The following is a 15,670-nucleotide window of genomic DNA, read 5'->3' on the forward strand; positions in this document are numbered from 1 at the left end:
ATTGGCTCAAAGCCAGGGGTGGGATTCAGTAGGTTCTCATCGGTTTGCTTGAACCGGTAGGTAACCACACCCAGCCACGCCCCTTGCCAATCCCAACCACTCACCGCTGATAAGGCTGATATGTCAGACAATGGCTTTGCCATGTTGCCACCGAGGTGAACCTTCAGCCGAACGGGCAGGTCTGGAGCGGGTCTCCCTCCCGTGGTATGCCTCCTCCCGCATTTAATTTTGGAGCCACCCGGGGGAGGGAACCCCCCCACCCTTCACCCCTGAGTCATGATCCCTGCCAACATTATGCAAGCCAGCCCAGCCCAGCCCAAACCCGCGAGCGAAGGAACGATCGCCCTCCCCAGCCGGCTCTCGGCCGCCCTCCACCCGGTCAGGTTGTGGGGGTGCCTGGCCTCCCAGCTGCCCCCCCCCCGCCCTCTGGAAGGGCAGCAGCAGCAGCAGCTCCGTCGTCCCAGAAACGCTGCGCAGCCTCTGCGGCCTCGTGTTGGGCTTCCCGGCTGCCTGGGGAGCGAGGGGGAAGGAAGCGGCCAGCCGGCTCTTCGGAAGCACCGCTGGCTCTGCCCTCCTGCCTCCGCTCTTGCACAGGGGGAGGCGGCGCCTTCTCTCCCGGTCAGCAGAGGCTCCTGGGGGGGAAAGGCGGCCGGGGCCGGTCCGAGCTTGGCTGGGAACCTCGCATAACGCCCGGAAGGAATCCTGGTGCTGCAGCCGCCACTCTGGGCGCTAGCCAGGCAGGAGACTGCGAGCTCCGGGGTCTTCCGAGGAGCCCGGCCGAAGGTTCCCCCGCGGAGGCTCCGGGACTCCCGATGACGGGACGGGTCCTTGGGGCCCCCAGGAGCTCCAGCCCAGCCTCCGCCGCAGCCAGTGGCGCCAGAAAGTCCGGCGGGGCTCCTGGAGAGGCAGAGGTGGCAGGAGGCCGATCCGGGGCTGCTTGTAGCACGAAGGTTCCTCCGGGGCTTTGAGGCTCCTGGCTGCAACGGGCAGCAAAGCTCGGCTCGTCCCTCTGATGCAGCAGCTGGGAAAGGGGGGGGTGGGAGAAAGGGTCCCATTGCAAAGGTACACGTGGGTCGGAGGGGGGAAGAAATGCCAACTTCAGCCTCCTGGTGTGGTGCGGGGCTTTGGGCAAAGGCTGGAGGGAAGGGCCTCTGGCTCCCTCTCGCCCTCCCTCCCTCCCCAGCCTCGGGTGATGCAGGCAGAAGCTCCCGCTGCCCTGTCCAAGGCCGCTGCCGGAGAAGCTGGGCGCCGGTGAGGGCTGCCTTTTGCCTGGCTTTGTCCGGCTGTCGGGGGGGGGAATGGACGGGGGCCTGGGGAGGAAGCCACGCTCCCCGGACAGCCGGACCAAAGGACGCAAAGAGCCCCCACCGGCTCCTCCCACAGCGGCCTCGCACAAGGCACCGGGGCTCCGCCTGCAGGCAAGCTGGACCGGGGAGGGGGGAGCCCGAGCGAGCCCTGCGGAGGGAAGGCAGGCAAAGGGCGAGCGAGGGCAGCCGCAGCATCCTGGAGCCCCTGCAATTCCCTCCGATCGGCTCCCCCGCCTCTCCTCTGCCCCCGTCAGCCAGCCTGCCAGCCGGAGGTGAGTCGGGGGGCTTCACTGTGCTCCAGGCATTTCCCACCCGAAGGGCAGGCCGCCTTTGCCATGGGGGGAGGGGTTTGGGGAAGGCGGGGGGGAAATGGGGGGGGGCAGAGGAGCCGTTTTTCAAGCCATTGGCTTTTGCGGGGTGGAGAGTCTCCCCCTAGGCAGAGGCACCCTGCCCATTTCGGTAGCCCCCCCCCCTTTCCTAGGGAAAATATTCTTGTAAAAAAAAAACCCTGCAAATGGTTTGTCCAAAATGAGAAGCTTTGCCTCCGCTGGGCAGTAGAGCTGCATCTCTCCTGAGTGCGGAGAGGCTGAGGAGAAGGCTTGGCTGCCTGCCAGGAAGTCTCTCCGGGAGCCTCACCTGTGGCAGAGATGAGACCCTCACCTGGCTCCAGCCCCCGATTCCCCTTCAGCCTTGCCAGATGAGGAGCAGCCCTGGCAGACTCTCCAAGCCTGAAGCAGAAGGGAAGGAGGGTGGGAGAGGGAGACCCAAGCCAACCTCTCTCTGTGTGTGTGTGGGAGAGGGAGAGGGAGGGGGAGAGGGAGAGGGAGGGGGAGAAGGAGAGGGAGGGGGGGAGAGGAAGGGGGAGGGGGCTTCCTGGGGGTGCATTTTGGAGAAGCGTCAAGAGAAATGCCAAAAGGAGAATCAGTTTGGGATTAAAGTCCAAATGAAATGGGGTCTTCAGGGAAAGGAGACATGAAGAACTTTCAACTGCAGGATTCTAAAACTCTCCTTGAGAGGAACGTCTGGAGGCAGCTCTCGAACTCCTCAGTCCGGAGGGAGCAAAAGAGGGAGGGTCCCAGTGAGGGTCTCAGCCAGTGGTGGGTTCCAACCGCTATTACCACCGGTTCCCTTCGTCCATGCGCTTTGCCTGCCATCTCCCTGAACTGGGGAGAACCGGGAGCAACCCACCTCTGGTCTCAGCTATTTAGCTTAGGAATAAGAGAATAACAGAGCTTAAAGGGACGTTGGAGGCCTTGTAGTCCAGGGGCCCCCAAACATGGCAGCTTTAAGGCTTGTGGACTTCAACTCCCAGAATTCTCCAGCCAGCCGTGCTTGAAGTCCACAAGTCTTGAAGCTGCCAGGAGAATTCTGGGAGTTGAATTCTTCTCTGTGGATGGAGCCCAGATTGAAATGTCGCCCCTTGGATCTGGAATGAAAGCTCCAGAGAGTCCAGGTTTTCCTCTCCAGGCCCAGAGGATGAAGGGGAGCTGAGAGGGAAACACCACAAAAGATTAAATATTATTCGTATCCAAAAGGCCTTGTGAAAATGTACCTAAAGGAACACAGGGGTCTTTGCCAGCTTTAGGTGTCCTCCTCGCTGCCTGCAGAGGCCAAGTATGGCTTAAAAGGCCAGAGTATAGGCTGCCCCCTACAGGCAGTGAGAGGGACCGCTAACTCATGGAAGGACCCGGTGGAGGAAGGACCCTGAGTGCTGACTGGAATTCTGGGAGTTGAAGTCCACACCTCTTCAGGTTGCTAAGGCTGAGAAAGACGCTCTAGTAAACCCTTCACTGGGCAGTTGGAGGGATGACCTCTGAGGTCTCTTTCGACTCCATTTGTCCATTATTCTAACTCCTCCCCTCTTTACGGAGGGCAAAAGAATCCTCTCCAAAAAGGGAAGTAGGTGACAAAATGGAGGATGCGGGGTCTTTTCCAGCTTTAGCTGTCCCTCTCACTGCCTGCGGAGGCCAGGTGTGGCTTAAAGGCCAGACTGCAGACTGCCCCCTACAGGCAGTGAGAGGGACAGCTAAAGCGCAGCCTCCTCCATTTTGTGGTGGGAACCTCCAGTAGAAAGAGGGAAAGGAGGAAACTGGATGTAGCTAGAATTCTCTTCGTGGCTTTTTTCATCCCTTTTCAGACTCTGTTCTGTGTGTGGAACTTAATCTCTTCTTTTGGCTGCTTGAATAAAGTCCACCTTGGTTGAAGCCCCGGAGTTTCCTCAGGGCCTCCCTGTCTCCCCCTCAGGCCGGCTGAGCCCCTGAGTCCCAAGGCCAGAGCTTCTCCCCTCAGATCCCATCCTGGCTCCCCAGAATCAGAATATGATGAATTACCCTCAGAGAAGCAAATAGCGCTGCTGTTTTCAGATGCACAAAAGGCGTTTGACAACGTGAATTATGGCAATTTATGATAAAACAGTTGAAAATGATGGATTTTGGAGACAGATTCATAAATAGGATCCAAACTATATAAAGAGACCAAGCGGGCAAAGGTGAAATGACAAAGAAAATAGATATCAGAAAAGGAACAAGACAAGGATCCCCTTTATCTCCGTTATTATTTATATTGACATTAGAGGTTTTAAATAGAAAAGTGGACAGGAAAAGGAAATAAAAGGAATGAGAATCAAAAAAAGAAGAATATAAACTACAAGCATTTGCGGATGATTTGGTGTTTATCATGGAAGCTCCAATAGAGACAGCACCAAAACTATTAGAGCAAATAGAAGAATATGGGAAAGTAGCAGGATTGAAAATCAACAAAGATAAGACAAAAATATTAGTTAAAAATATGAGAGAAAATCAAAAAAAGGAGATGATGGAGAAACTGGATATCCAAATTGTGAAGAAAGTGAAATATTTGGGCATCCATCTGACATCAAGATGTGCAACGCTCAAGGAAGACAATAATTATAAACTGGTGGTAGCGCGGGTGGTGATGGGAGCGACATGGAGTTCCCATGTAACACCTCTCCTGCGCGAGCTGCACTGGCTCCCGGTGGTCTTCCAAGTGCGCTTCAAGGTTCTGGTTATCACCTTTAAAGTGCTCCATGGCTTAGGACCTGGTTATTTACGGGACCGCCTGCTACCACCAATAGCCTCCCACCAGCCAGTACGCTCCCATAGAGAGAGGCTCCTCCGGGTGCCGTCGGCCAAACAATGTCGGCTGTCGGCCCCTAGGGGGAGAGCCTTCTCTGTGGGGGCACCTACGATTTGGAACGACCTCCCCCCGGAGATAGGTAGGATCCCGGATCTGCGCACCTTCCACCGCGCGCTGAAGACTTTTCTATTTTATCAAGCTGGCCTGGCCTAAATCTTCCCCCTTTTTAAATGTGGAAATTTTAAATTTTAAATTCGTCTTATTTATAGGGTCATGGGTAAGGCGTTTTAAATTGGGGAGCCATTTTGGATTTAATTCTGTTTTAAACGTATTTTAATGTTAATATTGTATGTTTTTTAATTTTGGCTGTTCACTGCCCCGAGTCCTTCGGGAGAGGGGGCGGTATAAAAATCTAATAAATAAATAAATAAAAAATAAATAAAAAACAAACCGAAACAGACCTGAAGAAATGGAGAAACTTGCAGTTATCACTAATGGGTAGAATAACATTAATAAAAATGAATGTATTACCAAAAATATAATTTTTATTTCAAACTATACCAATAAAACTGGAGAAAAAAATCCTTTGAAGAGCTGAAGAAAATAACATGGAAATATGTGTGGCAAGGAAAGAGAGCAAGAATTAACTTTAAAATGCTACTAGAGGTGGCTTGGCTTGGTGGGTGTGGCAGGGGAAAGTTACTGCAAAATCCCCATTCCCTCCCGATCAGCTGGCACTCCAGAGGGAGAGAAAAGATGGGGGTGGCGCCAGTCAGAGGTGCAGTTTACCGGTTCCCCGAACTACTCAAAATTTCCGCTACCGGTTCTCCAGAACTGGTCAGAACCTGCTGAAACCCACCTCTGTTCCAATCCTGCTTTAGTACTTTTTGATTGGGGGTGTGAAACTTGGAAAAATATTCTCAGATTGATGTGGGATATCAGAATTGGGGATTCCTAGAGTGTGAGATGGCCAAGTGTCCAATATTGTGTGGTGTGATGGAGGAAAGTGAAATTGTGGGAAAATACCAGTTCCATGTTGGGCAAAGCCATAAGTCTCTCTGCCTTCTGCTTGTGAGAGAACCAGAGGAATTTGTGTGGTCACTGTGAATCTTAGACTGATCTTGGTCTGATCCATCAGAGATTTTCTTATCTCCTTAGAATGGAATTTGCAACATAATTTGACATAAAAATTGAATCCCAATTCATCAGCAATCTGTGTGGTTGGAGAGCAGAACAGCTTCCATGGGTGTCTCTTCCTAGGAACCTGGAAGTCCCCCGCCCCCCTCTATTCACCCCCTTTTTGGACCTGGATGAATATTATGCAGCATTGAAGGTTTGTGACCTGGTCAGTGATGCGGCTGCCTTTAGACAGGATCCCCTCAACCTCCTCCTGGGGAGAGTCTCAAGGTCCCCTTTCTCTGGACATCTTCTCCAGCCCTTCACAGACAAGACAATCTTGGAAGAAGAGCAGAGAAATTGCTTTAGGTAGAAATTATAATTTCTGCTAAAACTGCTATTTTAATTCTACGGTTGATGAAAGAAAAAAAATAGTGGCAATTTCTTAATACACTTTAATATTTATTTATTATTTTGGTGTGAAGCACATACAAAAAACAACAACCCCAAACCAATCCGAAACTGAAATCCCAGAAGCTTTTCTGCTGAACACTTTCTGCAAAGGAGGTTTTAATCAGGAAATCAAGAAAGAATTATATAAGAGAGATGAAAATTTCCCTCCCCAGCTGAGAGCCGGTCAAACATGGGATATCACATAATTCCAGCATTCTCAGGGAGAGGATCAGGCAACAGGCTGGTGCTTGGTTCCCACAGCTTCCTCCTGACCTCTTTTCCTGCTCTCTCTCTCACACACACACACTTTTAGCTGTAGGAACAAGTGCCCAAATTATTTTTTATAAGGTGTCACATTCAGAAGCTGTTGCTGAACAGCAAATTTCTCTGAATGACTCTTACAGAGTTCTCTTTATTGAGCTGAAAGGGAAGAGAGCTAGAAGAATTCCAGTCATTCAATAATTTCCCATTTTGAAACATATAGAAATGATTTTCTTTGACTCCTGTATACTATCTAAATGGAAAGAATTAATATCTCCTTTCAAATAAAAGAAACTTTAACAATTCTTCCAATATCACAATGGTGTTATATCTCACGTTTTTACATTTGTTCTGGCTGTGAGCTGATCCTTTGTGTTCAGGTCTGGCCTCAGAAGGATTATGTAGCATTTGGGGATGAAGATGCAGCCCAGCAGACCAGCACTGGAGGCCAGGATGGAGAAGACCTGCACAGCCACCATGGATTTCCCTTTGGTGCTCAGGTAGGTGGGCACAAAAGTCACCCAGACACTGCAGAAGACCAGCATGCTGAAGGTGATCAGCTTGGCTTCGTTGAAGGCCCCAGGCAGGTTCCTGGCCAGGAAAGCCACCATGAAGCAGATGGCAGCCAGGAAGCCCATGTAGCTGAGGGTGACGTAGAACATGACAACGGCCCCTTCGTTGCATTGCAGGATGATCTCTCCAGGCTGGGAGTGGAGGTCAGAGTCAGGGAAGGGGGCAGAAACTCCCAGCCAGATGGAGCAGATGATAATTTGGACAGCAGAAGAACAAAGGATGATGGAGTTGGCCAAGCTCTTCCCCAACCATCTCTTCACTCGGTTTCCTGGTTTTGTGGCCAGGAAAGCCAGCACCACCGTGATGGTTTTGGCCAAGAGAGAAGAAACGGCAACTGAGAAGATGAGGCTGAAAACCGTTTGTCGGAGAAGGCAGGTGGCTTTCTTTGGTTGACCAATGAAGAGGGAAGGAGACAAGAAGCAAAGCAGGAGGGAGACCAGGAGGATGTAGGAGAGGTCCCTGTTGTTGGCTTTGACAAGAGGAGTTTCTCGGTATCTAATAAAGATGATTAAAACAAGGCCTGAGTTTAGGAAGAAGAGTAGGGCAAAAGAGACCAGGATGATGCCCAGATGTTCTTCATAAGGCAGGAAGGTTATAACTTTGAGGATACACTGAACTCGGTCCTTATTTGGGTATTTATAATCTGGGCACTTGGTGCATTTTTCGGTATCTGAGAAAGCAAAAAAAGCAATATTTCTTTAATATTCTGTCCTTTTATCTTGCAGAAAATACCTTCTTTGGATAACAGCTGATACCAGAGGCATTTTCCAAGAAGTATTTCTTAACAATTTCATTAAACAGTCACTCCTTTGAAATGGCATAAGGTCTCCTGCTTGATCAGGGGGTAGGATTAAAAGACCTCCAAACTCCTTTCCTGTTCTGATTATTGATTGATTGATGCACATGAGTGGCAGACTATTTGTGTAATGAGTTCCCCCCATAACTATCCACAGACCCACATTATGGACCAGTGACACCTTCTCAGTGATCCTCAAGGGGAGGATCCAATATACAGTGGATTACAAGGCCTTTCGGAAGGTGGACCTAAAACAATTCATCTAGTTTCAAAGAACTCAGATGTTCCTAGAAAGGTAAACTTAGCAGCACATATCCAAACTAAAAAGCAGGAGAGATATTTCCTCTGCTGTTAGTAAAGCTTGCCCAGTCTGCCTCCTCCTCCTCCCATCTCCTCGCAACCCCTCCAGAGCAGAGATGATCCCCTCCGGACAAGGAACGCAGTCCTAGAAGCAAACTGGCACGATGACAATTTTCCTCCATTTAGACTCAGGCAGGGACTAAACAGAAAAAAGGGAATGCCAAAGAAAAGATGTTAAGATTCTCCATCCATAGAAAATGGAGGTAGAAATGGATGGAGACAAGAGTTCCACAAAGGAATGGGGTTCAAAGGCATCATCTTTTGGCCTTTTTTTTGACAGATAACCAAACTTCCAAATACTATGGATGGATTTGAAAAGACTGCGCTTGTTTATTGTACAGTCTTTAAAATTTGTGAGGATCCGGACTCTCCCTTCAATGGGTCTTGGCAAACACCTAAGTGTTAAATGGAAAGGAAGAATTCTGGTCCAAGGGGAAATGAGAGACATAAGGATTATTCCTGTAAAAAGTATAGCCTGAGCTACGCCATTTTAAGTGCCTTATTTTACCTTGTATAACCTGATTATATAATTTTGCTAAGAGAACATAATAAGACCTAGGAACATGAGAAAAGGAACTGTATAATTCCTGTATATAATGCTTCCATGTTCTTAGGATATGCTTGTTTTGCAGGAAATCTTCTGGGTCAACGTGCCCTCATTAATAAGGGGAAGTACACATATAATGCTATCACAAGTGTAAGCAATATTTTTGAGTAGGGTATTTTTTACTGGAAAGGTGGGGATTTTCCAGGGGGCAGAACATGTGCAAAATATGTTATATAAGATCTGAAACTCGACTCTAGGGACATGCTTGTATCTTGTTGTAATCAGACCTGTGTATTTTGAAAATGTATAAAGATCTGCAAAAAGATGGCTTAATTGCTTTTTCTCTTCCTGTGAGGGAAAAGTCACTTTGCAAAGTTATAATAAATGTCCTGTCTTGCATGTTCACTGGCCTTTGTCTTGCTTTCTAATAAGGTACATACCGGTTTCCTGTTTCTTTCAGGAAACATGTTCTATGAGAAGAACAAAGACATTGACTTGTCTCCATTTAGAGATGGCATCCCTGAGGGGGGGCTGTATTAGTATTAGTATTTAGTATTTATTAAATTTTTATACCGCCCCCTCTCCCGAAGGACTCGGGGCAGTGAACAGCCAGAATTAAAAACACACAATACAAATATTAAAATACATTAAAACAAAATTAAATTATCTTTGGCTTCTCCAATTTAAAACCCCTTACCCATAAAATTTACCCAATTAAAAATTTAACCCAGCCCGGCTTGCTGAAATAAAAAAGTCTTCAGGGCCCGGCGGAAGGTCCGGAGGTCCGGGATTAGTCGTATCCCTGGGGGTAGCTCATTCCAGAGGGCGGGTGCCCCCACAGAGAAGGCTCTTCCCCGGGGGGTCACCAGCCGACATTGCCTGACAGACGGCCCCCTGAGGAGGCCCTCTCTGTGGGAGCGTGTTGGCCGGTGGGAGGTTATCGGAGGCAGAAGGTGGTCTCGTAAGTAACCGGGTCCTAAGTCATGGAGCGCTTTGAAGATGAGAACCAACACCTTGAAGCGCACTCGGAAGACCACTGGAAGCCAATGCAGCTCGCGTAGGAGAGGTGTCACGTGGGAGCGCCATGTCGCCCCCATAAGTACCCGCGCGGCCGCATTCTGCACCAGTTGGAGCCTCTGAGTGCTCCTCAAGGGGAGCCCCATGTAGAGAGCGTTGCAGTAGTCAAGGCGGGAAGTAACGAGGGCATGAGTGACCGTGCATAGGGAGTCCCGATCCAGAAAGGGGCGCAACTGGCGTATCAGGCGAACCTGATAGAAAGTATGTTCAGATGGTGAAAATTGTTGTGATATATCAAGACAAATTCCATTCCTGTCAAGTACAGGAAGGAAAGTCCTCATGAAATTCTCTCCCTCTTCTGTGTCTGAAGCAAAGAGGCCAATCAAGGTCCATCTGAAATGGAGCAGTTGGACAATTGCTGGGTACTGGAATCCTTCTTTGGGACGCATCTGATGGAAAAAGTGGAATTGTATCTTGTAACATCTGGAAGCGACCTGGAATTCAGGAGAAACTTCCTAGCAGTGAGAACAATTAACCAGTGGAACAGCTGGCCTCCAGAAGTTGTAGGTGCTTCAACATTGGAGGTTTTTAAGAAGAGACTGAATAGTCACTTGTCTGAAATGGTATAGGGTCTCCTGCTTGAGCAGGGGGTAGGACTAAGAGACCTTCAAGGTCCCTTCTAGCTCAATTCTGATTGATTGATTGATTGATTGATCTACATCAGGGATGTCAAACTCAAGTCCACGCAGCCCTCCCAAGCTCTGTCTTCACTGGCAGAGCACTCAGGCCACCACAGGCACCCTCGACACGAGTGATATCGAGTTAGCCCCCCCAGCCACACCCACCTTGGGCCCCCAAGGACAAACTTAATCCTGATGAGGCCCTCAATGAAATTGAGTTTGACACCCCTGATCTACATGACTGGCAGAGTATTTGTGTAATGAGTTCCCCCCATAACTATCCACAGCACCACATTATGGACCAGTGAGACCTTCTCAGTGATCCTCAAGGGGAGGCCAATATACAGATTACAGATCAACAGAGTTGGAGGGGACTTTATAGGTCATCTAGTCCACTCCTCCCTGCCTAAGCAGAGACATCATTTCTGACAAATGGCAGTCTTCTTGAAAGCCTCCAGTGATGAAGCTCCCACAACTTCTGAAGGCCTTTCAGAAGGTGGACATATAACAATTCATCAAGTTTCAAAGATGTTCCTAGAAAGATAAATTTAGCAGCACATATCCAAACTAAAAAGCAGAAGAGATATTTCCTCTGCTGTTAGTAAAGCTTGCCCAGTCTGCCACCCCCTCCTCCCATCTCTTTCCCAGTCCCTCCTTCCAAGTCTTTTTGATTTACTTCCATTTAGATAAGAAATTGTGCAGGTTAAAAATAAAAAACCAGGTGAGCTTCAATCTGTTTTTTAATTTGGATCCAGTTCCAAAAAGCCTCCCATTTTCCTCAGTGTGACCCACCTTCCTGAGTGGAGAAAGTCCCCTCCGGACAAGGAACGCAGTCATAGCAGCAAACTGGCTCTCCTTCTCGAGCCCTCTTGACAAATCCAGGATGGCAACTTTCCACACATTTGGACTGAGGCAGAGACTGAGCAGAAAAACAAGGAATGCCAAAGAAAAGGTGTTAGGACTCAAATGGAGGGAGAAATGGATGGAGATAAGTAGCCTCTGGTTTTCATTGGGGTAAATTTAAAACCTCTGACTACTTCTAAACAGATGCAGGAGGTAAAACAACTGGCAGATTCTTCCTTTATTTCCTCCCTTTCGCTTCTGGCATTTAACACTGCAATAAAGGACTTATCTATTTAATGTAGTCTAGAGGTATGGAAGTGAAAAAAGATTTATGTATGATTATATATTCATCTTAAAACTGAGAACAAAGTTTACTGTAAAAGATTTAGGAAACTTTTATTCCATTAGATTTTTTAATATGAAATTAAACTGTGATGAAGAAACCTCTGACCAGTAAGATCTTGAAAGGTTTCCATAAAACATGGCAAAGCCACTCCACTTAGGTCCCGTCTCTTGAAGAGCTTCCATGAGATGACACCACCTGGCATGGGAGGCCAACCACCCTGGAGACTCCGGGCTTTGCCCCAGTGGTGAAATGTAAAAATTGTTGTTACAGGTTCTGTGGGCGTGGCTTGGTGGGCGTGGCTTGGTGGGGTCATGTGACTTCGTGAGCTTGGCCAACTTTTTTTAAAAAACTTTTTTAAAGCATTTGTTTTACTACCGGTTTGGGCAAATAGGTAGTAAAAAAATGCTTTAAAAAGTAAAAAAAAAAAAAAAGGTTCCGATGATCACAGCTATGCTGTGCGATCGTTGGAACCTTTTTTTTTTACCTATTAGAAGTATTTTTTACTACCAGTTTGCCCAAACCAGAGTGAACCAGTAGCATTTCACCCCTGCTTTGCCCACTTAAAATGGGACCTCAGACTTTGGAAAACAGAAAAGACACCAAAATTTCTCCCACCTTATTGAGTAACTTTATCTGTGAAAGAACATCTTGGTTGATAGTAAATCTCTGTCTTTCAAAATACGCCAGAATCTCTCTCCTGACATCCCCCTTGGGGAAAACCAAGAAGCCGTGAATGCCCAGATCTGCTGTTATCTCTCCATTTTGGTCCAAGTACAGTTTCCTCTCAGAAATATTGAAAAATTCATTCTTCTTCAGAAAGGGATGAAACTAGATTGGGAACATCCAGGGATTTGAAAAGTAGAAAACTTTGTTTCTTATCCCACATTGAATCTTTCTTCTACAATTGTCTGATCTGCAAATATGCTTAATTAGGATACAAATATTATCATTATTTTTAAAAGTGAATGAAAAACTTGAGAAAAAAATTGTCCATCATATACTGACAAAGCATAGAGAAAATATAATTGATACAATTGATCAATTATAGGGAACATTCTAGAGCAGATGACAAATAAAATGAACAGAGAAAAAAAAATGATGATTCATAAACTTTGAAAACAAGAGGTTGATTCCCAGAAAGGATGGGTTGATCAAGAAGAAAGTTGTGAGGCTAATCTTCTCCCTGGTCATCCTGATGGAAAACAAATCCAGATGGAGAGTGGCTGGCTCTGGAGAATCTGATCGCTGAAGAGGGAGCTGGGTTTAGAGAGGGGAGAGGCACTACCGATCAGTGCTTAGTTCTTCATCAACTGATGGAAAAATACATATCAAATAGACTACCTTTATAGATCTCAAGGCAGCCTTTGATATGTTTCCCAGGACTAAGCTATGGGAGAAGCTGGAAGCTGCCTCAATTGACCACAGCTTCTTCATCTCTTACTCTTCATCTCTTACAGCCCTACATACTAAAACATCCCTCAAGGTGAGGTGTGATATGCAGGGGTCCCTCTCGAAGTCAGTTAGAACTCAAAAGGGGGTTAAACGGGGGCATTTTGGCCCCCCTGCTTTTCAACTTTTACATAACTGGCATGGTAAAATGGCTAAACAAACCAAATCACACACACCCACCCAAAAAATAGGTGACCGAAGCATCGCCCTCCTGCTCTATGCAGATGCCCCTGTGATCCTCTCCAGGACACCAGTAGGCCTTAAAAGAGCCTTGCGAGCCCTTCTCCAGTACCGTAATTACAATCAACTGGGCATAAATGATGAGAAAACAAAGATCAAAAAGGCCAAAACTTGATTCATGGTATCTAAATGGCCACAAAATAGAGCAGGGAAGCACCTTCAAATCCCTGGGGGTGGCCATTCAGGCCAAGGGTTCAAGAAACATGCAACTGCCCCTGGGCTAAAGATCAGCAAGCACCATTCTTTTTTTATTATTATTGAAAAAGTTTTTCAAATACAATTTTTTCCCCCTTTCCCGCCCCTCCTCCCTAACCCCCCTCCCCCTCCCCTCCCCCTGTGGTTTCTTCAAAATAAAACCCAAATTCATAACATATTATATAATACTTTACCATCCCCTTACTCCATCCCCCCTATGCTGACCCTTTCTTTCTAATAATATTATTATATCCCCCTTATACTATACATTTCAAAATAACATTCTACTATAACATTATATAATAACTCCTAATTTAGCATAATAATATTATTATATCTCCCAGTTTAGCAATTTCTGCTCATAATCTTCCCTTTTTCTCCCCCCATACATATATCTCTTAAATCAAATCTTTTATGTATATTAATATAACATTTCAAAGCAACCTTCCACTATAAGACTATATAATAAATCCTAATTTAACATTTATTCAACTCATAGCCTGCCCATTTGCTCCACCCCCATAAATATATCTCTTAACTCAAATCTTTTACATACATTCATATCTAAACATAATGTCCCTTTTCTTAAACTAAACAATCAATAAGCTAACCTGTCTCCACCCACTTTCCTACAAGACTACCATACTTAATAATTCTTAGTATCTTTATTCTTCTGCCCACACCACTAAAAAATATTCCCTTATATAAATAAAATCCTCTTAAAAAGACTTTAAGCTTGTAATCCATATGATATCTTCTAGGATTTTTGCACAATATCATTTCTTATTTCTTTATCTGTAAAGTAAATCACCACATCTCTAGGCAATTGCCTTTGCTTTGCAATCCAAGAATTTATTCTACAGGCCTTGTCAATCTTACAAGATACCTCCTCAGGATGAACCTTTAAAATCCCGGCCAGAACTTGAGCAGATATTTTTCTTAAATCATCTCTATTATTTTCCTGTAACCCTCTCATTCTAACCGCAAATTCCGTGAGCCTGTATTGCATTATTGTAACTTCTTTTTCAATCCCTTGCTTTATATCTTCTGCATTGTAAGTCTCATGACCAGCTTCCTTTTTAGACTTTACTTCTAAACTATTGTCTTGAATATTTATCAAATCATTTTCAATTCTTTGTATTTTATTATCCAAATTATAAATCTTATCATCAACTTCCTCCATTTTAGACTCTAATAACTTGATACTTGTATCCATCTTTATAACTATTTCTGAAAAAGCATTAGTCACTGTTACAATCTTTCGTTGCAAATTATCATACTTTAGTTGTATCAATTCTTTAATTTCCTGCCTAAATTTTTCAAAATTCTGGTTCACAGTCTCGTAATATCTTGCCATTTCCTCCAGGACAAATTCTTTTAAATTAAAGCCATTCTGCTGAATCTGTAAGTTCGGAACTTGTTCACATAATTGTAAATGGGGGAACACCCCCCCCCCGCTGCTTGTTTGTCAGGCTTTATTAGTTTTAACGCCATTCTGCCACACCAGCAAACTCTTTTAAAAGCAAGAAAACTTCTCCCCAAACAAGATCAATATCAAATCTCAAACAAAAACAAAAACAAAAAAAACCTTAAAATCCACACAAAAGATTTTTTTTTCCTTTTTCCTTTTAAAGAAAAAGACTTCTCTCCAAACAGTATCAATAACAAATCTCTAAGAAGGAAGAAACATGAAATAAGAATTTTTTCTCTGCACTTCTAACCAGCACTTTTGCTAGATACTTTGTAGCTTTATAACTTTGTAACGTTATAAGCTATTCAAACGGAAGGACTTTCACTTTCAGCTTTTCTCAAGCCTCAGCCAGTCGCCATTTTAAACTCTCCTTTTTCCTCCTTTCACTCTTCATTAACTTTAAAATCAGTCTTGGGGTTAGAATACTTGCATTTTAGGATCCCCGATCCAAATTTCATCCTGCTTATTCAGATGATCTGTTAATTTCATTGATTGGTCCGGTCCCAGTGCCTGGCTCTGCAAAAAGGCAGAGTTCTCTCGAAGCCCGGAGCAGCGGCGAGCGGAAATAGGGAGCCACAACCTGCTCATCCCCAAGAGTAAAAAAAAGAACTCTGAGGACTTCGCAGAGGGCTCTACCTGCCCTCGCCGGCTCTGTCTCACATTTCCTTCAGGAAATGGAGTTTTTCGAGCCGCCTTTCAGATGTAAAGGCGGCTCTTTACAGGCAACGGGGCTGGCGGTCTCAGAGGACCGTCTGGCGGCGATGGAAGTCAGACCGGAAGATCAGCGAGCACCATTCTTAATTGTTTCCACAGAAAGGGAGGTTACTATGTCCCTGCTGCTATTAAGCTTTTTGTGCCCAAGTCGCTAGCACAGCTCCTTTATGGGACGTTGCTTGGACCGTCAGCTTCATGTTTTACAT

This window comes from Pantherophis guttatus, chromosome 15 (genome assembly GCF_059756535.1).
Source record: "Pantherophis guttatus breed Tessera chromosome 15, ASM5975653v1, whole genome shotgun sequence".
Classification (NCBI taxonomy): Eukaryota; Metazoa; Chordata; class Lepidosauria; order Squamata; family Colubridae; genus Pantherophis; species Pantherophis guttatus.